The sequence below is a fragment of the Triticum dicoccoides genome, chromosome 2B (assembly GCF_002162155.2).
Source record: "Triticum dicoccoides isolate Atlit2015 ecotype Zavitan chromosome 2B, WEW_v2.0, whole genome shotgun sequence".
In the NCBI taxonomy this organism is placed as follows: domain Eukaryota; kingdom Viridiplantae; phylum Streptophyta; class Magnoliopsida; order Poales; family Poaceae; genus Triticum; species Triticum dicoccoides.
In genome coordinates, this window is record NC_041383.1 from 474859640 (window position 1) to 474881084 (window position 21445).

The window sequence follows — 21445 nt, forward strand, 5'->3', positions numbered from 1 at the left end:
AGTGTTAATGCTTTGGTCCGGTACTCAATTAAAAGGAGGCCTTAATATCCCTTACTTTCCAATAGGACCCCGCTGCCACGGGAGGGTAGGACAAAAGATGTCTTTCAAGTTCTTTTCCATAAGCACATATGACTATATTCAGAGTACATGCCTACATTATATTGATGAAGTGGAGCTAGTTCTATGTCACCCTAGGTTATAACTGCTGCATGATGAATGGCATTTGACATAATTATCCATCATTTATGAATTACCTACGAGCTTTTCACATATTGATCTTTGCTTAGTTACTTTTCCGTTGTCACTCTTACAATTGCTACAAAACGGCTACTGTTACTTTTGCCACCGTTACTGTTACTTCCATACTACTTTGCTACTAAATTATTTTCTGCAAATATTAAGTCTTTCAGGTGTGGTTGAATTGACAACTTAGCTGCTAATACTTGAGAATATTCTTTGCCTCCCCTTGTGTGGATTCAATAAATTTGGGTTGAATACTCTACCCTCAAAAACTGTTGCGACCCCCTATACTTGTGGGTTATCAAGACCTTTTTCTAGCGTCATTGCCGTGGAGCATCGCTCTAATATCTAAGTCACTTGGGATTTATATATGTTGATCACTATGAGGAACTTGAAAGATCGAAGAACCAAGATTTTTCCATCAACTACGAGGGGAGGTAAAGAACTGTCATGTAGCTCTGCACTTGATTCACCTTCTGTTTTGAGTAAATTTGCGACACCTACACATGCTATTGATTCTGGTATGTCGCATGTTATTGATGATGCCACTTCTGCTATGCATGATGCTTATGATGATACCACTTCTTTGCTTGACAATGTTGTGCCACTAGGTAAATTTCTGGATGAAAAACTTGCTAGGGTTAGAGAGAATGAAATTATTGAAACTGATGATATTATTGAAACTGAAGATTAAGATTCTCCCCCTAGATATTGTCGGATATCGGGTTCCGACAAAACCCTTAAGGTTCGAACACTAGGGTGTGCATGAAGATCTCCTCCTACCGAATCTCGCTCTCAGCCTCGCCGCGATCCCTAAGCTAGATCAATGAACTCACAGCACAAGAGACACAAGATTTATACAGATTCGGGCCACCGTTGTGTTGTAATACCCTACTCCTGTGTGTGGTGATGGATTGCCTCTTGGGATGATGATGAACAATACAGAGGAAGAACAACCTCGCTAGGAGAGGTGTTCTTGGGATGGTGTGGTGTGTGGATGAACTTCACTTGTCTCTAGATGAGATCTCTTGGTTCTCCCTTCCTAATGTGGTGGCTAGCTCTATTTATAGAGGCCCTGGTCCTCTTCCCAAATATTGAGCGGGAAGGGATCCAACAACAACCATTTGGAAGGGGACAACTAGTCCAAGCTATACTGACTAAAGGTGGTCTTCGCCTGCCATAGGTGCTGTTGGTGACGCCGTCTTGGGCTCCATGGTGACCTCCATCCTACCGTCCTGCTGGCCTTGGTCATGTTGCACCGATATGGAAACCTTTGCCTGATGCCTCAGTACTCCACGCCTGCACTTGCCCCCTTTGCACCAAAGAGGAAACAAGGACACTACGCGAGCTGACGCCCGCCTGGCACCCACCTGGCCTTGGTCGTCATGGCTTGCGTCATGAGGACCTCGCGAGGTACCCCTTGCCTTGATCTCTCCTCCTCCTTGCGAGCCTTCCTGGCGAGGCCGCCCCTGAGGAGGCCTTGCGTCATCCGCCCCGCGAGGCTTGGCCCCTCGCGAGAGTCTTGAGTGTTTGGTTGGTGAAGATGGGTTGTACTGGGCCACTGGTTGAGCCATACAGCAGGCCGCAGGCAGGCAAGTCTACAGACCCCCATTCCCGGAACGCCAACAGTAGCCCCCGGGCCCAAGGCGTGCTCGAACTTGGCTTAACAGCGAAGCTAAACGGCAAGTACAGAGCGCCGCGGGCCCCCACATCCTACGGCCTTGGTCGTCGCGTGGCGACTGATTGGACGTGGGCATCTCCGTTTCCCCACGCTTCCCCAATATCCGCCTAGCTAGGCGGCCACGACGCTCTTCATAGTTATTTCCTCCTCGCTGGCAGCATGCTTCCTATTCCCCCTTCTTCCCCGAGTCCCTGCTTCCGCTTCCAATTTGACTTGAGGTCTACCCCCTCCATTGCCATGGCGCTAACTAGTAAGGAGAAGGGGAAGAAGCCTCTGTCCTCAACCAATCCACCCCCGACAATCGAGCCCGCCGTCGGCCGGTCGCTAGTGCTCAATTTGGAGGCCATGGGCAAGGTCTGCCCTGCGCTCGCTTCCAGCTTCAATGAGTGCGGAAAGACGGTGGCTTGGCCTGCGTCCCATGCCTCCATTGACAAGACATCCACTGAGGTTTGGTTCTTCACCGACACCCTATGGGCTGGCCTGGTTCCCCCTTTCTCTGCCTTCTTCAATGCAGTACTTTCCCATTATCAGATCCATATGATGCATCTTGATCCCCAATCCGTTACCCTTCTCGCCATCTTCGCCTTTGTTTGCGAAGCCATGGTGGGCATTGCTCTGTCCGTCTCCCTCTAGCGTCACTTCTTCTTGCTGCGCCTCACTGACCCCTCGCAGTGTTTGGGGTGCGTGAGCTTCCAGGCCGTGGCAGAGACGGCCGCCTCCGGGATTGATTTCGACCTTCTGCCATCCACGAGCGGGTTCCGGACGCAGTGGCTGTATGTGGATGTCGGAGTGCTCAGCCCCCTGCTCTCGCCTCCATCGTTGCCTGCTCTCCCCAATCCCGGCTGGGGCCACGAGAGACTCGTGAGCCCCCGGCTCTCCTTCGTCTGGTTCCGACTGAAGAGGTTGAGAGATCTCGGCGTGACTGCGCCCCAGGTGTCGAAGGAGTTCCTCGAGTGTTGCATTGCTCCTCTCCAGCGCCATTCTCGGTCGATGTGGGCCCTGACCGGTGACAGGGATCGCATGAGGCTTCAGGAGACGGATCTTGCGCTCGAAGCGCTGAGGACGGTGCTTGAGGTCTTGACCGGCAACCCCTCGCCAGGCGATATGCCGCAGGAGGGGAGCCTCTTGTATCTCTGCTCGAACAGGGTCGAATTCGCAGGACAGATGCCTTCCTTTGATGAATGGGGGTTGCGTCCGGTTGGCCTTGCGGGGCCTTGTGAGAATCCTGTCGCCGTGGCTTCCCTCCTCGCCGCCAGCACCGAGATTGCCCCAAGAGTGGTCGTAGGGGGGTGAGCGTTGCTTGTGGATGGAGGCTCGGGTGTCGAGGTGCCTACGCCGCCTGGGGCTCCTGAGGCGTCATCCTCCGGAACCCGTGAGGCTCGCACTGAGATCGTCGTCAAGGGGGAGATGCAGCCTGCGGCTCCTGAGGCCGGAGCTCCTGGGGTCGACTGCGTGGGCGCTTCTCTAGTCGCGCCCCGTGCAGGTCCCCACGTCCAGTGCCTAGGTCGGTTCTGCATGGACTTCGCCATGATCCGCAAGAGGAAGGAGTCTTCGAGCTGTAGTGGTCGCACCATCTGACCGTTGAAGCATAGGAAGTACTTCGCCATAGACGAGCAAGTACCTCATCCTTGTAATTCTTCAATTGCTGCTCTGTTTCCTGATTGTGACTCTTCAGGACCCCTCCTGTCAAGCCTGTGGAGTCTCCTGAGAAGCAACCTCCTCCGGCCTCGCCTTCATCGCTAACCTTGAGCGTCCCAAGCCTACACGCCGCTCCTGGCGCGGGGTCGGCGGGAGAAGCAAGCCTGCATGCAAGGTGCCCTGAGCCTGTGACCTTGCCGCCTTTGCTTCACAACCCTTCCTGGAGAGCAGTTAGCCTGCCCATGGCTTCTCCTCTAGTCGTGGACGGCGAGTGGTGGGCGTCAATCCTTGGCTCCTCTTCAGGGGGTGAGCCTGCGCCGGTCCGGGTCCCTTGCGAGGCCCGACCAATGATCGTGGGGGCGCCAGCCCCCAGCCCCCTACCGGGAGGGGGTGAACCGCTTCGGGGCCCGCGATGGTGCCAACGATGGAGGATGACATTAGAAGCGTGCTCAAGCTCGCGCGCGAATGAAGCATCGTCCGCCATGAGTTCCTCCGGAAGATGATGGACGCGATGGGCCAGCTTGGTGGAGAGCTTGCGGATGTGGACGCGCGCCTTGAAGCTTTGGGACTACGACTAATTGAACCTCGCGCGTCACCAGTGCGAGCTTGATAATCCGAAGGACGAGGCGTCCCTTGCGGCCTCGCGAGAGGCCTGCTCTCGAGCTCTGTAGGAGGCTCGGGAAGCAGATTATCATCGCGAGATCACAGAGAAGCGCGTGTGGGAGCTCCAAGCCTGGAGCGCCTCCCTGGAGCAGCAAGTGGAGCTGCGTCAGGCCGCCCTTGCGTCGCTGAAGGGGACGCCTGTCGAGAAGGAGGAGCTCCGCAGGCGTGAGGAAGCGCTGACACTGGAGGCCGCCGAGCACAATCTTGATCTTGAGCGGTTGGAGACGAGGGAGCGCCAGGTTACCCAGGCGGGGGACAATGTTGGCGCGCGCGAGGCTCGAGTCCAGGAGGAGGTCGACCACCATGTGGCAGAGGCTCGCGTAGATCTAGTGAGCAGGTATGACCTGAAGCTGAAGCTGGTTGAAGCCGAGGCTGCGGGCAGGACCGCCGCCCGTAGGTCCAAGCTGACTAAAGCGGAGCGGCGTGCGGAGGCCGGCGCAGCCGCCCTGGTCTCGGCGCAGACTGAGTTGGCCTCCACCCGTGTCGAGCTGCTTCTTCTTCAACAATGGGTTGACGACGCCGAGTTCATTGCGTAGCAGAACAGAGAGGAAATGCTTCAATGGCAGACGCTGGAGCACATGCATGGCCCCATGCTTCAGGAACTCAGGAACAGGGCCAACACGGCCCTGGGAAACATCTGTGATGAGGATGCCCCACATTCTCATGTGAACAATTATGCCAGTCATCTCCGCTTCTTTACTAATGTGGTGACGCGCCCGGAGAACCGCTCCGAGAGAGCTCGCCAACTTGTTGAGGAGAGGAGCCGCATCCTGCTTGGGCGTGCATTTTCCTGCGTCTTCAACCATCTTCAGAACACTGACCCCCACTTTGACTTCGACGCCGTCATCCCCCCGGTGCCCGAGGCCATCCGGGGCGACCTGGCGTGGTGGGTGGAGGACAACATGGATTTGCTTGTTAGGTCCTTTTCTTTCGACAACGACGGGGTGGTAGCCGCAGCGGATGGTGGCGACGTGGTCAATTGTGGTGACGGTGGCGCCGGTGATGGTGATGCCAACGACAGCAATAGCGGCGCCAGCGATGCGTCTGGAGGCGACCAGGAGGATGCAGTGAGCGACATGTCTGACTGACCCCGTGTTCCTCTGCTGTTTATCCTGCACACAAAAGCTCGGGCGCGGCCCCAAAGGTTGAAAGAGCATTTTGGGAGGGGAAGCCCCTAATGTAAAAAGATTGCCGTCCGTATGCTTTTAGGAATGATGGTGAATATGTGCCTCCATGATCCTATGGGCCCTGCAGCAAGCTTGTTGTCGTGGTTTACCTTTAGCCAGGATGGGTCCCGAACCAGCTTGTGAGGTCATGAGCTCCCGAGGATCCCCTGAGGGACCTGCCGACTCGGTCGAGAGGGCCTCGCGAGAGCAAGTGCCGGCCGTGGTATGGCATGCACACAGCATATGTGCGCTTCGCCCAGCCCCGCCCGCGAAGGGCTCGCGAGGGGGAGGCAGCTGGTGCGAACTCCAAATTGGGGCAGAAACTAGAACACAAGAAATCACACGAGCGAGAAAAGACACCGCCTCCCCCGCACACACAAATGCAAATTCAACTTCAACTTAAATCCGAAGCAAGGAAGCTCGACCACAGAAAGGGAGGCAAAAAAGCAAAAGGCCGTGTCTGGCGCCTAGTCTAGTCTTCGACGTCTTCTCACCAGCGCGGAGCTATGTGCTGCCACTGGGCGTGGGAGGGAGCCCCTGAGGCCTGAGGGCGGCTCTCTGGAGACTCTGGGGCGTGTACAGCCCCACTCATTATTACGTGAGAGTGTCACGGGCGGTGAGCTTCACATGCACTGGGCCTTCTTCACAGGCACCGGGCCTTGCTTCATATCGCTAGACGATGGCCATGCCTTGCGCCACCCTAGACCTAGGACGACGCCAATGGGGCAAAGGGGACGCCAGCGGCGCCCTCGGTGACCACGAGTCCTCTGCCGGGGGTAGGCTTTGTAGCACCTCCCCGGCAGAGGGCCTACCTCTGGGGGATGCCTTGCTTCGCGCGCCGTGGGGAGGGGCCTGGCTCCCGGCCCCTCTCCTGCAGCCCCCAGTGTGCTCCTCCTAGCGGAACGGAGGCTGCTAAGCTGGGGCAGCCTTCCGCTGCAGTGACATGAACCTCCTGCGACCCATGGTTAGCATAAGCTTGCTTCTAAGGAATTAGCGGTACCCGGTAGCTGCTGCTGCCAGCGCGGTTGGTGAGGCTTCCTTGAGGCTCTTAAAAAGGCTTGGCTTCTGGCGTCTCTTCCTCCCAGGCTGACCCGAGGAACGAGCCAGGGTCGTCTTCCAGCGTGTACTCCCGATCCACCATGCGGGGCACGTAAGCCTCCGAGGTCGCTGCCTCGAAGACTTCGCCGTAGTGCCCCACGCTCCATGTGGCCTGGCCTAACGCGCCGTCTTGAGGATGGTAGAACAGCGGCTCGCCCGGGCCGTAGGCAGCGATGCGCATGCCCTCATTCATCGGAGGTGGCGCTAGTGTGTCCTGGCTTTCAGCGCCGATGGTTGAGCTGGTGTTGATGAAGCCTTGTGGTGCGCCCGAGGGCACGCGGGCGCGGAGAGGCCCACCGCGTGATCCGACTGGGGCCTGGGGTGGAAGCTGGAAACAGAAAGGCGGTGCCCCCCGAGGCCGCGACATCCAGGAGCTCGGCAACGCGCTCCAGCAACGCGTCTTGGCCACTCTCGTACAACCTGCATCGTAGCAGCTCACGAGCCATAGTGAACGCGGCCCTCATGTTCGCTTGCTTCCATCGGGTGTGTGGCACCATGGCTTGAGGCCCTTGCGGCTGATTGCACCGGCCACGGAGTAAGGGCAGGCATTGCTTGACCATGTCGCCCGCGCCCCGCAGCGCTCTATGGTGCGCGGGCTGCCTGGGGTGCGGGGTTGAGGTCACCTTGGGCAAGCGGCGTGGCACGGGCTGGCCATGCCGCCTAGCGGTCGGTGTTGGTCGTCGGACATGGATGCGACGAAGCAGTGGAACATAGATCGGTAGAAGGAAGACTCCGGTGCACCCCTACCTGGCGCGCCAAATGTCGGATATCGGGTTCCGGCAAAACCCTTAAGGTTCGAACACTTGGGTGCGCACAAAGATCTTCTCCTACTAAATCTCGCCCTCAGCCTCGCCGCGATCCCTAAGCTAGATCGATGAACTCACAACACAAGAGACACAATATTTATACAGGTTCGGGCCACCGTTCTGGTGTAATACCCTACTCCGGTGTGTGGTTCTGGATTGCCTCCTGGGCTGATGATGAACAGTACAGAGGAAGAACAACCTCGCGAGGAGAGGTGTTCTTGGGCTGGTGTGGTGTGTGGATGAACTTCACTTGTCTCTAGATGAGATCTCTCAGTCCTCCCTTCCTACTGTGGTGGCTAGCTCTATTTATAGAGGCCCTGGTCCTCTTCCCAAATATTGAGCGGGAAGGGATCCAACAACAGCCATTTGGAAGGGGACAACTAGTACAAGCTATCCTGACTAAAGGCGGTCTTCGCCTGACAAAGGTGCTGGTGGTGACGCCGTCTTGGGCTCCATGGTAACCTCCGTCCTGTCGTCCTGCTGGCCTTGGTCATGTTGCACCAATATGGAAACCTTTGTCTGATGCCTTAGTACTCCGCGCCTGCGCTTGCCCCCTTTGCACCAAAGAGGAAACGAGGACACTGTGCGAGCTGGCGCCCGCCTGGCCTTGGTCGTCATGGCTTGCATCACGAGGACCTTGCGAGGTACCCCTTGCCTTGATCTCTCCGCCTCCTCGCAAGCCTGCCTGGCGAGGCCACCCCTGTGGAGGACTTGCGTCGTACGACCCGCGAGGCTTGGCCCCTCGCGAGGGTCTTGAGTGTTTGGTTGGTGAAGCCGGGCCATTCAGGGCCACTGGTTGAGCGACGCAGTAGGCCGCAGGCAGGCAAGTCTGGGGACCCCAGTTCCCAGAACACCGATAGATATGAATTTCCTGTTGTACCTGAGGGTTATATTATGGATGAGGAAAGTGCTAGAGACTTTCTTGCTTGCAATGATAGAGATGATCTTAAGAAACTGTTAGCTAAGCTGAAAGAAAAGTCTTTGAATGCCAGAATGAAATATCATCCTAAGTTTGCTACTTCACCTATCTTTGTTTCCGATAAGGATTATGAATTCTCTGTCGATCCTGAGTTAATTACTTTGGTTGAATCTGATCCTTTCTATGGTTATGAATCTGAAACTGTTGTGGCACATATTATTAAACTGAATGATATAGCCACCTTATTTGCTCATGAGAAAAAAACTGCTACTACTATATTCTTAAATTATTTCCTTTCTCATTAAAGGGTGATGCTAAGTTATGGTTTAATTCTCTTGCTCCTGGTTGTGTGCGTAGTCCCCAGGATATGATTTACTACTTGTCGGTGTCAAAACCGGCCGATCTCGGGTAGGGGTCCCGAACTGTGCGTCTAGGTGGATGGTAACGGGAGACAAGGGACACGATGTTTTACACAAGTTCGGGCCCTCTTGATGGAGGTAAAACCCTACATCCTGCTTGATTGATATTGATATTGTGGATGTTTACAAGAGTGGATCTACCACGAGATCAAGGAGGCTAAACCCTAGAAGCTAGCCTATGGTATGATTGTAATGGTTGTTGTTGTGTCCTACGGACTAGAGCCATCCGGTTTATATAGACGCCGGAGAGGGCTAGGGTTACATAGAGTCGGTTACAATGGTAGGAGATCTACATATCCGTATCGCCAAGCTTGCCTTCCACGCCAAGGAAAGTCCCATCCGTACACAGGACGAAGTCTTCAATCTTGTATCTTCATAGTCTTGGAGTCCGGTCGATGATGATAGTCCGGCCGATGATAGTTCGGCTGATGATGATAGTCCGGCTATCCGGACACCCCCTAATACAGGACTCCCTAAGTAGCCCCTGAACCAGGCTTCAATGACGATAAGTCCGGCGCATATATTGCTTGGTATTGCAAGGCGGGTTCCTCCTCCGAATGATAGAAGATTGTGAACACCAGGATAGTGTCCAGCTCTGCAAAATAAATTCCACATTCCACCGTAGAGAGAATAATATATACACAAGTTCAATATGCTGACGTTTTTTGCGGCATGACGTCACGCCACTACCAAGCCCTTACTTGAATAGTTTTTTACTCTACCACCTCAGCGCATTTAGCGAAGCGGTTCCTTGGCACGTCTTGTCGAAGCAGAGATCGTGTTCCCCCTTAATCCGGGATTCTCATCAATACGGACGTGGGTAACCCAACCGCGCCCGTCGCCATGCCCCCTCTATTGAAGGCGAGTCCCAAACAGTCACGGAGACGGCTCTTGGTATTCTCCCTCTTTATAACGGGACCAAGGCTCGTTTCTTTTCTTCAATCCTCCATCGAATCCTCTCCCCGCTCCAAATTCCAGCACCTAGAGCTCCAGATTCGAGCGCTTCGGACCTTCAACGATGTCCGGTTCCGACCTCCAGGGCCGGTGGATGCCCTCCTCCGTCACGGAGGAGGACGTGCTAAAGCTGCGGGAGGCCAAGTACCTGGCTTATGAGATTTCGCACAAGTTGCCTGCCGAAGGGCAGACCATCCCCACCCCCGAGCCAGGCGAGTACGTCATTTTTGTATCCCACCTCCGTCAGGGTTTAGGATTCCCGATGGATCCTTTTGTGAGAGGGCTCATGTTTTACTATGGGTTGGAATTCCACGATTTGGCTCCGGAGTCCATCCTCCATATTTCCGCATTTATTGTCGTCTGCGAAGCCTTCCTCCGCGTCACCCCTCACTTCGGCCTGTGGCTGAAGACCTTCAATGTGGCGCCGAAGATGATCGGGGGGCGTCAAGCGGAGTGCGGCGGGGCGGCCATAAGTAGGAGGGCCGATGCCCCGTGGCCCGCTGGCTCCTTCCAAGAGGAGCTCGGCCTGTGGCAGCAAGAGTGGTTCTATATTACCGTTCCGAGGGGCCGCAGACAAAAGCCGCCGCCCTTATTCCGCCCGGGACCTCCACGACGGTTGATGTCGTGGGTCACCCAAGGGCTCAACTGGGGGCCGTCAAAGGACGTGCCCCTACTGCAGGGCCGGATTCGAGATCTCCAAACGAGGGAGGTTGATATGGTGGTGGTAATGCAGGTTATGCTAATTAGACGTCTTCCGCCCTGCAAACGCCGCCCTCTCCGGCTGTGGGAGTTCAATCCGGAGGGCCCACGGATTCTTCAACACTTCATGGGTATGACACCCCTGGAGATGTACAAATTATTTTTCGGATCGCAAGAGGCGCATCCGGAATTGACCGAGGATGCTGGCCTAAGCTGCAATCGCTCGGATACTCAAGTAAGTAGTTCCAAGTCCGGACATACCGTTTGTTTGCCTTTCGATGATTCGCCTTATGACCAAGTTCCTTCTAAACAGGAGTGGATAGCGGAAGCAAAATTGATATGGTGTCCGGCCCCCCTCCCCGAGACCGCACCGGATTCCGTGCTGGTCCAGATGCTTGAGGTTGCGCCTCCAGAGGAAGGCGAAGGGGAAAGGAGGAAAGCTACTGCCTCGCCTAAGGAGGCTCTTGAAAGAGGGGGGATCGAGAATCCCTCCCTCCAAGGGGAGAAGAGGACTGCCTCCGAGGACCCGGGGGCAAAAGCCCCTAAACGGGGGAAGAAATCTTCGCCAGAGGGCCCTACGTCCGGGGAGGCCCCGGCCGCACAATCTCCCTTTGAGAATCAGCCCTCCAACGAGCCGTAAGTAGAAAGAAAGGAGTTTTACAATAAGGGACATCCCTATTTGTGCTTCTGAGGATAACTAAAGTTTTTACCTTGTAGTTCGGATCTCCGTCCTTCGCAAATGAGCTCGTCTTCGGGGGACCTTCGTCCGGAGATGATGGAGAGCGAGACACCTCCGTCCGGGGCGCCATTAGATAGGGCGGATGAGCCTGAAGTGTCGTCACGAAGGGAGCCCCCTGGTTTGGCAAAGCCGGATAGTTCGGCACCGACTGGTGTACGGCTGAAGGATCTACTTGAGAAGGCGTCTATCTCAGAAGATCACCACGCATTGATGAGCATGGTGATTGAAAGGATTTCGTCCGCCGAAGGCGGGTTGCATAATGTCATCGGGAGTTTGCTGGCGGGGTTTGAGGTACGTAAAAATGACACACCTTTTAACAGTTTTTCATATAGAATGTGCCCTGTATAGATAGTAGCCCCTGAGACTCGGTAGGTTGTCGAAATCGACAGCGTGCCGAGGATCAAAATCGCAGGTTTAAATTTCCGCCGTGCCGATGCAGGTGGCGGGTCGTCCGGGGGCCAGCCGGACTGATGGAGTTGCTGAACTAAAGCGGCAACTCGCTGTTGCGGATGTGGACATCACGCTGGTCAACAGGCGACTTGATGAGTCGCAAGGTAAGTGTTTTTGTGCGGTCACTTGGTAAGGGAGCCGAAGCCAACTCCTTACAACGCGTGTGTGAAATGCAGATAGTGTCGCTGCTGTGGAGAGCCTTCAGACTGAACTTGCTCAAGCCAAGGAGCAGGCCAGAAGGAGTAATGCGGCGGCCTCGAGGGCGGCCGAGGAGTTAGCGCTGAAAGGGTCGTACACTACCGGAGCAGGGAAGAGATGGCCGAAATGGTCATGAAGTTAAAAGATGCTACCGACCGCAATGAGGCTCTTGGGAAGGAGTGCCTAGCGGGGCAAGAAGACCTGGAGAAGGCCACCGCCGAAGCCAAGGATGCCCACTCTGCAATGCGGGCTATAAAGGAAGAGCTGCACCAGGCCGGAGAAATTGTAGCTGGCAAGCCTTTTCTGCTGCGTCGAAGGTTTGCGGATCCAAAGTATGATCAGCTGGGCCAACTGTGGGGTCCAGAGGACCCTTACATGGACTTAGCAGCGAGTGCGGCGGATTCCGTTGTGCATTTTCGAAGCCAGAAGGATCACAAGACGGAAGAGCTGTTTTGGTCTCAATTCCATAGTCCGGAGTGTTCACTTCCGCTGACCGACCGTTTGGCCGAGTGGGCTGAGCTAAATAGATTGTCCGGGCTTGCTATGACGGATATAGTGACCCATGTCTGGCCGGATAGGCTCGAGCCGAAGAGTTACTTTGGCTTATTGCAGCGATTTCTTGGAGCGGTGCCGCATATTAAGGCGATGAAGCGGTCGGCCTGCATAGAGGGTGCACGGATGGCACTCGCCCGTGTGAAGACACATTGGACAGAGATGAATGCCACCGCTGTTGCGACCCCGGGTTCGGACGATAACCGGTTACCCGCCGAGCACTATTTTGGCGAAGTGCTGCGTGGTGCTCGTGTAATAGAGTCGCAGTGCTCAAAAAATGTTACGTTCGAATGAACATTTTTTTGATGTAAAACAATATTTATGATGTAAGCGCCTTTTATACTTGTGCGTTCAAGTAATAGAGTATCTCCTATGCGGCCGTTCATGTATACGTGTGTATAACCTGAAAGATGGCAGTCGTCGGCTTCAGCCCCCACGCACAAGGTGCGGGGGTGTTCGCAAAAAATAGCGCGTTTTCACACTTAATCCGACGTCTCGGTCCTGTAAAGGAGGTGGTAGGGTAGCAAACAAGGCAACCGGACTATAATGCTTTAACACTTTCACTTAGCCATGGAGTTCGAGGGTGGGGCTACGACATAGCCCCTGGGGGCACCGCGCTCTCCGAATTTGGGGCGCGTATGTGCCTGACCGGGAAACGGCCCTTCGTCAAAGCGGAGGAATTCTAAACATTCCCATGGTCGATCGAGTGGTTGACCAGTCTCTCGCTGTATCATGACAGTCAGTTTTCGGCTTTCTCTACTGAGGTGCTCGCCCAGCCGAACTGGGGCACAATTGCAGTAGTTCTCCTGGTGCCGCGTTAGCCGATGATACGGAACGTAAGGTAGCAAAACACAGGAGCCGGGCAAACCCAACATTTGACCAAAGACATGATTCGGAGCTGATGCATATAAGGCCTAACTCGAGACGCCGAACACTCCCGAAGGTGTTCGGTCTTTACAAAAGCGAGCAAAACAATGCCCTAAGCCCCTTGTGTCCAGGTACGGGCAAGTTCTTCTGGCGCGACCGATGCCAAAACGCCAGTCTCCACTCTGGTTATAATAAGAAACCAGGGGATTATAGCAACAAGAGACAGTAAGAAAGGTTTACGTAGGGTCTTAGTCTGAAAAGAGTCCTTGCAACGGGTCCCTACTGCACGTCTGCGCCTGTGTCTCCGTTGTGCCGTATCCTGGACGGGTGTGCACACTGTTCATCTGTGAAAAGAGAGGAACTTAGTTTGAAAAGAAATCATGCGAGAAAGTGCATAAAAAATTGAAACATAGATTAATAAAGCTGAGCCTATGCTAGCTCATCATGGCTTATATGTACAAACCCTTGTGAAGGGGTGTGTGGCTAGGTAGCCCCTAGCTTATTTATTCCGGACTCGTCCAGCCGTGTCCAGGGTCTCAGGCGACCTTTTAATGAAATGATGCCACGTGGACCGGGCATTTTAAGCGTAAGAGACGCGTAATGTGGTATTGCATTGAAGCAGACGAAAGCTTCCCGTCCCAGTGATGCTTGATAGCTACTTTTAAATGGGGCGACATGAAAGGTTAGCTTTTCTCGTTGGAAGTTGTCAGGTGACCCGAACACAACTTCTAGTAATAATGAAATTGTGCACCTGGCGTAAGGGCCTAGCGCCACTCCTTTGAAGGAAGTGCGGCTATGCCGAATTGTAGTAGGGTCTATCCCAACTTGCGGATTGTGTCCGGATATAGCAGGTTTAAGTCACTGCCGCCGTCCATCAAAACCTGCGTGAATTGCAGTCCGTCTATTATGGGATCCAGTATCAGGGCAGTCTATCCTGCGTTCCAGATACTTCTGGACTAATCCAGGTGGTCGAAAGTGATTGGTTTTGACATCCAATCTCGGTGTTCCGCTGGGGTGGATCGTGCGACACTTGTCTTAGCGAGTGCCATGTTGGTTTTCCGTACTATCACATGAAGTGAGTTTACTGTTTTGACTTCTTGTGGGAATGTCTTTTGACTTCCGGTGCTCTGCTGGTGGGGTTCGTCATCGTCCTCGCTTGGCGCATCGAGCCCCTTGTGTCTGGCGTTGAGTCTGCCGGACTGTTTAAAAACCCAACAATTTCGGTTGGTATGGTTTGCAGGCCTTCCGAAGGTACTGTGGATTTGACATATCCGATCTAAAATTTTGTTTAAATTTGATAGCTCGTCGCTGTTGTCCTTAAGAGGCAGTGTTTTATTGTTTGGCCGCGAGCTTTTGAGTCCGGCGTTGACCGCCGTGCCCTTTGGGCTTTTTTCTTTATTCCAGCACTGATCTTTCCTGCGCCGTGATTTTCCGTTTCCATCTCTGATCTCGGATGTACTCGGGTCGCTGGTGCTGCATCTTGCTAGCCAGCTGTCTTCTCCTGCGCAAAAGCGCGTCATGAGGCTTGTTAGCGTGGCCATTGTTCTTGGCTTCTCTTGGCCGAGGTGTCTGGCGAGCCATTCGTCTCGGACATTGTGTTTAAAAGCTGCTAAGGCTTCCGCGTCCGGACAGTCGACTATTTGGTTCTTTTTGGTAAGGAACCTATTCCAGAATTTGCGTGCTGACTCTCCGGGCTGTTGGGTTATATGACTCAGATCGTCTGCATCCGGAGGACGGAGATAAGTCCCTTGAAAATTTGCTCTAAACGCGTCCTCAAGCTCTTCCCAACTTCAACAGTGTTTTCTGGGAGGCTTTTGAGCCAATGCCGAGCTGGCCCTTTGAGCTTGAGGGGTAGGTATTTTATGGCGTGGAGATCATCTCCTCTAGCCATGTGTATGTGTAGTATGTAATCTTCTATCCAGACTCCTGGGTCTATTGTGCCATCGTATGCCTCTATGTTTATGGGTTTGAACCCTGCTGGAAATTCATGATCCAGCACCTCATCGGTAAAACATAGCGGGTGTGCGGCGCCCCTGTATTTGGGTGTGCCGTTGTCTTCGAACACTTGTCGTGTTGTGTTACTTCCTGGGGCCGTCCTTTTTGGCCCGTAGATGGACCTAGTTGGGCCGTCCGTTTTCCCAGGATCATAAGTCGGCTTGTGTGCGGTGCCGCTTGTCGCTTTTGGCCTGTCATCTGGCCGTCTATCCGGCCAGGCGGCCTCTTTATTTTTTGACTATGAGGGCTCTATGGCTTCCTCGCCAAATTCTGGCAGCAGCTTGCGCTTCGGGTAGCTCTTTGTTTGATGGCCATTGCCATATTTGTCTGCGGTCTTGAGTATTTTGCTCCACTTCATTCTGAGTATGTCTTCCGCTGTTTTGAGCTTCCGTTTTTCCTTCTTCAAACTTCTTGCAGTGGCGACGAGTCTTTTGTGAAGGTTCTTATGCTCCGGTGGTGTGTCCGGGCTATTGATTACTCCGTGAAGGGGTTGATTATCTGGTTCGTCCTGTTCGGATGGTTGCTTGGTTGTATGTTTGTCGTCCGCTGGTTTGCCCTACTCTATCGCTGGGTCGTTAGGAATGCTGCTTTGATCGAGGCGGGACTTAGGGCGGTGTCTACGTCGCCGTTTTGGTTGTTTATCGGCGGGATTATCCTCTGCCGCGTCCCGTTGTTCCTCGGTATCGCTTCCCTTTGGGGTGTCCACCATATGTATGTCATGTGACGAGGTGGCCTTCCAGTGCCCTGTAGGCGCTGGTTCTTGATCGTCTCCGGCATCGTCGTCCATACCGTTGATGTCTTCAGAGTCGTAGTTTAGCACGTCGGTTAGATCGTCGACGGTGGCTACGAAGTGGGTGGTGGGTGGGCTCTAAATTTCTTCATTGTCCGCGTCCCGACTATCCTGGCCGTAGTTCGGCCAGGGCTCTCCAGATAATGAGAGATGCTTCAGCGAATTTAAGATATCGCCGAAGGGTGAGTGCTGAAAGGTGTCCGCAGCGGTGAATTCCATGATCGGCGCCCAATCGGATTCGTCTAGCAGGGGCGCAGGAGGTTCGGAGTCCGGCAGGGGGTCCGGCACCTCGGAGTCATGGGCTTTATGCGGGACAAGATAAGTGTTCGGCTCCATTACCATAGAAGTTGCAGCTCCCGAGGCGGTGTCCAGCCATCCGTCCTCGATCTGAGCGATCGGCTCCGGACTATGGGTCGGAGCGGATTCGTGTGCGGCCTCCAAGGTGCTGTCCGGCGACAGAGTTAGGTCGTGCCCATTGTGACAGCGCGGCATGCTCGGCTGTGGCTCAGATCCATCGAAGATCAAGTCCCCGCGGATATCGGCCGTGAAGTTTAGGCTTCCAAACCTGACCTGACGGCCAGGGGCGTAGCTTTCGATCTGCTCCAGATGGCCAAGTGAATTGGCCTGCAGTGCGAAGCCGCCGGATACGAAGATCTGTCCGGGCAGAAAAGTCTCACCCAGGACTGCGTCGTTGTCGATTGAAGAGTCCATCAAGCCTATCGGTGACGACACAGAGGAACTCTCAATCAAAGCACCAATGTCGGTGTCAAAACCGGAGGATCTCGGGTAGGGGGTCCCGAACTGTGCGTCTAGGCGGATGGTAATAGGAGACAAGGGACACGATGTTTTACCCAGGTTCGGGCCCTCTTGATGGAGGTAAAACCCTACATCCTGCTTGATTGATATTGATATTGTGGATGTTTACAAGAGTAGATCTACCACGAGATCAAGGAGGCTAAACCCTAGAAGCTAGCCTATGGTATGATTGTAATGGTTGTTGTTGTGTCCTACGGACTAGAGCCATCCGGTTTATATAGACACCGGAGAGGGCTAGGGTTACATAGAGTCGGTTACAATGGTAGGAGATCTACGTATCCGTATCGCCAAGCTTGCGTTCCACGCCAAGGAAAGTCCCATCCGGACACGGGACGAAGTCTTCAATCTTGTATCTTCATAGTCTTGGAGTCCGGTCGATGATGATAGTCCGGTCGATGATAGTTCGGCTGATGATGATAGTCCGGCTATCCGGACACCCCCTAATCCAGGACCCCCTCACTACTTCTCTGCAAAAATATTTTCCTGCTCATAAGAAACAAGCTGCCTTATAGAAAATATTTAACTTTGTGAAAATTGAGGAAGAGAGTGTCACACAAGCTTGGGGGAGGCTTCTCCAATTACTTAATGCTTTGCCTGATCATCGTCTCAAGAAAAATGAAATACTTGATATCTTTTATAATGGACTAACCGATGCTTCTAGGGACCACCTAGATAGTTGTGCTGGTTGTGTTTTCAGGGAACGAACTGTTGAGCAGGCTGAATTTCTATTGAATAATATATTAATTAATGATAATGATTGGATACTTCTTGAACCAACTCCTAAGATAACCCCGAAGAAAAGAGGTATTCTATTTCTCAGTCCTGAAGGTATGCAAGAGCCAAAGAAATCTATGAAAGAAAAAGGTATTAAGGCTGAAGATGTTAATAATTGACCGCCTAATGAAGAAATGCATGGTCTTGATAACTAGACATAGGTAGTAGAGGTAAATTATCTCTATAGATTTGATGAAGTTTATATTCCTCATAATAAGTCTGTTAGTCGATGCTGGAGTGAGTTTGATAACTTTATTGTTAAACAAGAAAACTTCAATGCTTATGTTAGACAATTGAGAAAGTAATGCTTATATGGTTGAACACTTGAGTGATTATATGTCTAGATTCAAAAATGATCTTAAGCTTATTAGTAAACATGCTTCCATGGTTACAACTCAAGTAGAACAAGTACTTAAGGCACAGGCTGATTTGCTCAAAGAGTTAAATATTAAGAACAATGATAATGCTGTTAGGGTTATGACTAGAGGTGGTAAAATGACCGAGGAACCTTTGTATCCTGAGGGCCATCCTAAGAGAGTTGAGCAAGATTCTCAAATAATTAATACTGATGCACCTAGTCCTTCTAATAAAAAGAAAAGAACATTGATAGGACTTTGCATGCTTCTAGTGAACCTATTATTGACACACCTGAGAATCCCAATGATATTTCTATTTCTGATGCTGAGACACAATCTGGTGATGAACATGAACCTAGTGATAATGTTAATGATGTTGTTTTTGTTGATGCTCAACCTAGTAATGATAATGATGTCGAGATTGAACTTGTTGTTGATCTTGATAACCCACAATCAAAGAATCAACATTATGATAAGAGAGACTTTGTTGCTAGGAAACATGGTAAAGAAAGAGAATCATTTGTTCACAAACCCATGCCTTTTCCTCGTAAGTCATCTAAGAAAATAGATGATGAGGATTTTGAGCACATTGCTGAAATGATTAGACCTATCTTTTTGCGTATGCGTTTGACTGACATGCTTAAAATGCCTCCTTATGCTAAGTATATGAAAGATATTGTTACTAACAAAAGAAAGATACCGGAAGCTGGAATTCCCACCATCCTTGCTAATTACACTTTTAAGGGTGGAATACCAAAGAAACTAGGAGACCCAGGAGTACCAACTATACCATGCTCAATTAAAAGAAACTATGTTAAAATTGCTTTATGTGATATTGGAGCTGGTGTTAGTGTTATGCCTTTCTCTTTATATCGTAGACTTGATTGGAAGAAGTTGACACCTACTAAAATCTTTTTGCAAATGGCCGCTAAATCAACTGCTATACCCATCGGTATTTGTGAGGATGTACCTGTTGTGGTTGTAAACATTAATATCTTAACGGACTATGTTATTCTTGATATTCCCGAGGACGACAGTATGTCAATCATCCTGGGCAGACCCTTTTTGAACACTGCAAGGTCTGTTATTGATTGCTACAAAGGCAATGCTATTTTTCATGTTAATGGTAATGAGCATATGACACACTTTCCGAAGAAACAACCTCAAGTACATAGTATCAATTCTATTGGAAAAAATTCAACTATTAATATTAGAGGTTTTGAATTCCCCCTTCCTACTGTCAAAAAGACATATGATATTCTTATTGTTGGGGACATGCATATCCGCGTTGAGGTAATCTAGTGTTATTCGAAAAATCTCCGGTTTCATGTTATTCGAAAGAGATTTGTTAATAAGACTTGATTAACCTTGTTAACGGATTCCTTTTGATGAGCATGAGATGGATGAATTTAGGAAGCACAACTTTCTGTACCCTCCTTTTACTTCCTATTATTTAGAATATATAAAGCAAAAATAGTATTATCTTTTTGTTTTCTGAATTATCCGTGAAATAAAAAAACGTCCGGAAAATAAAACTTCTCCAAATGCCCTGAAAATTTGGTATGAATTTTTAGCATATTTTAGAATTTCTGGCACTGAGAACACACCAGAGGGCATCACCAGTGGGCCACAAGGACGGAGGGCACGCCCTACCCCCTGGGTGCGCCCCCTGTCTTGTGGGTCCCATGTGGGTCCCATCCACTTTTTCCAGCACCCATCCACTTCGTCTTCCTCCAGAAAAAATCATCCCATAGCTCAGACGTGTTCTTGCTCATTTTGCCGCCATTTTTTATGACCTTGCTCAAAGCTCAATTCACAAAATTCCTTTAGGGGATTGTTCTTCGGTATGTTACTCCTCCAATGATCCAATTAGTTTTTGTTCTAGTATTTTATTGATTGCAAATTTTTGCTGCTGTGGTGACCCTCTTTTTGAGCTTTCATGCCAAATTTATATGGTCCAAAGTAGTTTTGATGCATGATATAGCCTCTAGGCACTTGTAGGAGTAGTTGCTATCAATTTTGCTGAGGTTGGATCACTTTGATTTTGAGTCGCTAAAAAATTCAGAATTTTTCAGAGGGAGAAAATGATGAGAAGATTGTTGAGAGGCTCCTCAAGCTGGAGTTCAAAGTAAAAAGGAAATTAAGAGAAGGAAAAGCCCAAGTATAACCTTCCTCACACCACGTGTTGTTTTTGTGCAGAAATAAAAGTTCTCGGAATGCGCTGAAAATCAACAGAGATTTTTTTGGGAAAATATGAAAAATACTGGAACAAAAATCTACCGGAGGGGAGTCCTGTGGGCTCCACGAGGGTGGGGGGGCGCCCACCCCCCTGGGGCGCGCCCATGTGCCTCATGGAATCCCTGTGGGGCCCCTTGACTTGTCCTCAACGCCAACCTCTTCTATATATACCCAAACCTCCAGAAAATAACCTAGACCGGAAGTTCCGCCGCCGTAAGCCTCTATAGCCACGAGAAATCAATCTAGGCCCGCTCTGGCACCCTGCCGGAGGGGGCCATCATCACCGGAGGCCATGGGGAAGGATCTCAGAGGGGCCATCATCGCCATGAAGGCCAAGGACCAGAGGGGGAACATCTCCCCATCCAGGGGGAGGCCATGGAGGAGGAAGCACAAGGGGGAGAACTTCTCCTCCTCTCTCTCGATGGTGCCGGAGTGCCATCGGGAGGGGAATCATCGCCGTGGTGATCGTCTTCATCAACATCACCATCATCATCACCATCCTCATCTCTTTTATGTGGTCCACTCTCCCGCACCCCGATGTAATCCCTACTTGAACTTGGTGCTTTATGCCACATATTATGATCCAATGATGTGTTGCCATCTTATGATGTTTTGAGTAGATATCCTTTGTCTTTGGGTTGATTGATGATATAGATTGGTATGAGTTGTATGATTTATTTTGGTGTTGTCCTATTGTGCCCTCCGTGTCGCGCAAGCGTGAGGGATTCCCGCTATAGGGTGTTGCAATATGTCCATGGTTTACTTATTGTCTGTGTTGCTTGAGTGACAAAAGCATAAACACGGATAAGTGGGTCATGGCGTATGGGAATAAAGGGGACTTGATATGTTAATGCTATGGTTGGGTTTTACCTTAATGATCTTTAGTACTTGCGGATGCTTGCTAGAGTTCCAATCATAAGTGCATATGATCCAATATGAGAAAGTATGTTAGCTTATGCCTCTCCCTCATATGAAATTGCAATAGTGATTACCGGTCTTGTTAACAATTGCCTAGGATAATTCCGCAAACCGACCCATCATTATTCCACACTCGCTATTTATAATATTTAGTAATATATTCTAAATTTATGATAACAACAACTACTTTTATGTTTTAGCTCTCTGATACCATGCAAAGTTATCCTCTTCATACCCACAACCTAGTTTTATTTCTCATTTCTAGTTGGAAGCAAACGTCCAGTGTACATAGAGTCGTATCAGTGGCAGATAGGACTAGAGAGAATATTGATCTTACCTTTAGCTCCTTGTGGGTTCATCACTCCATGCTTATCACTTCCACCTTTGGAAATTGCTATGATGATTCCCTGCACTTGGGGATTATCAACACTTTATGGTTTTTGTGAGGCTTGCAAATTACCTTTTGAGG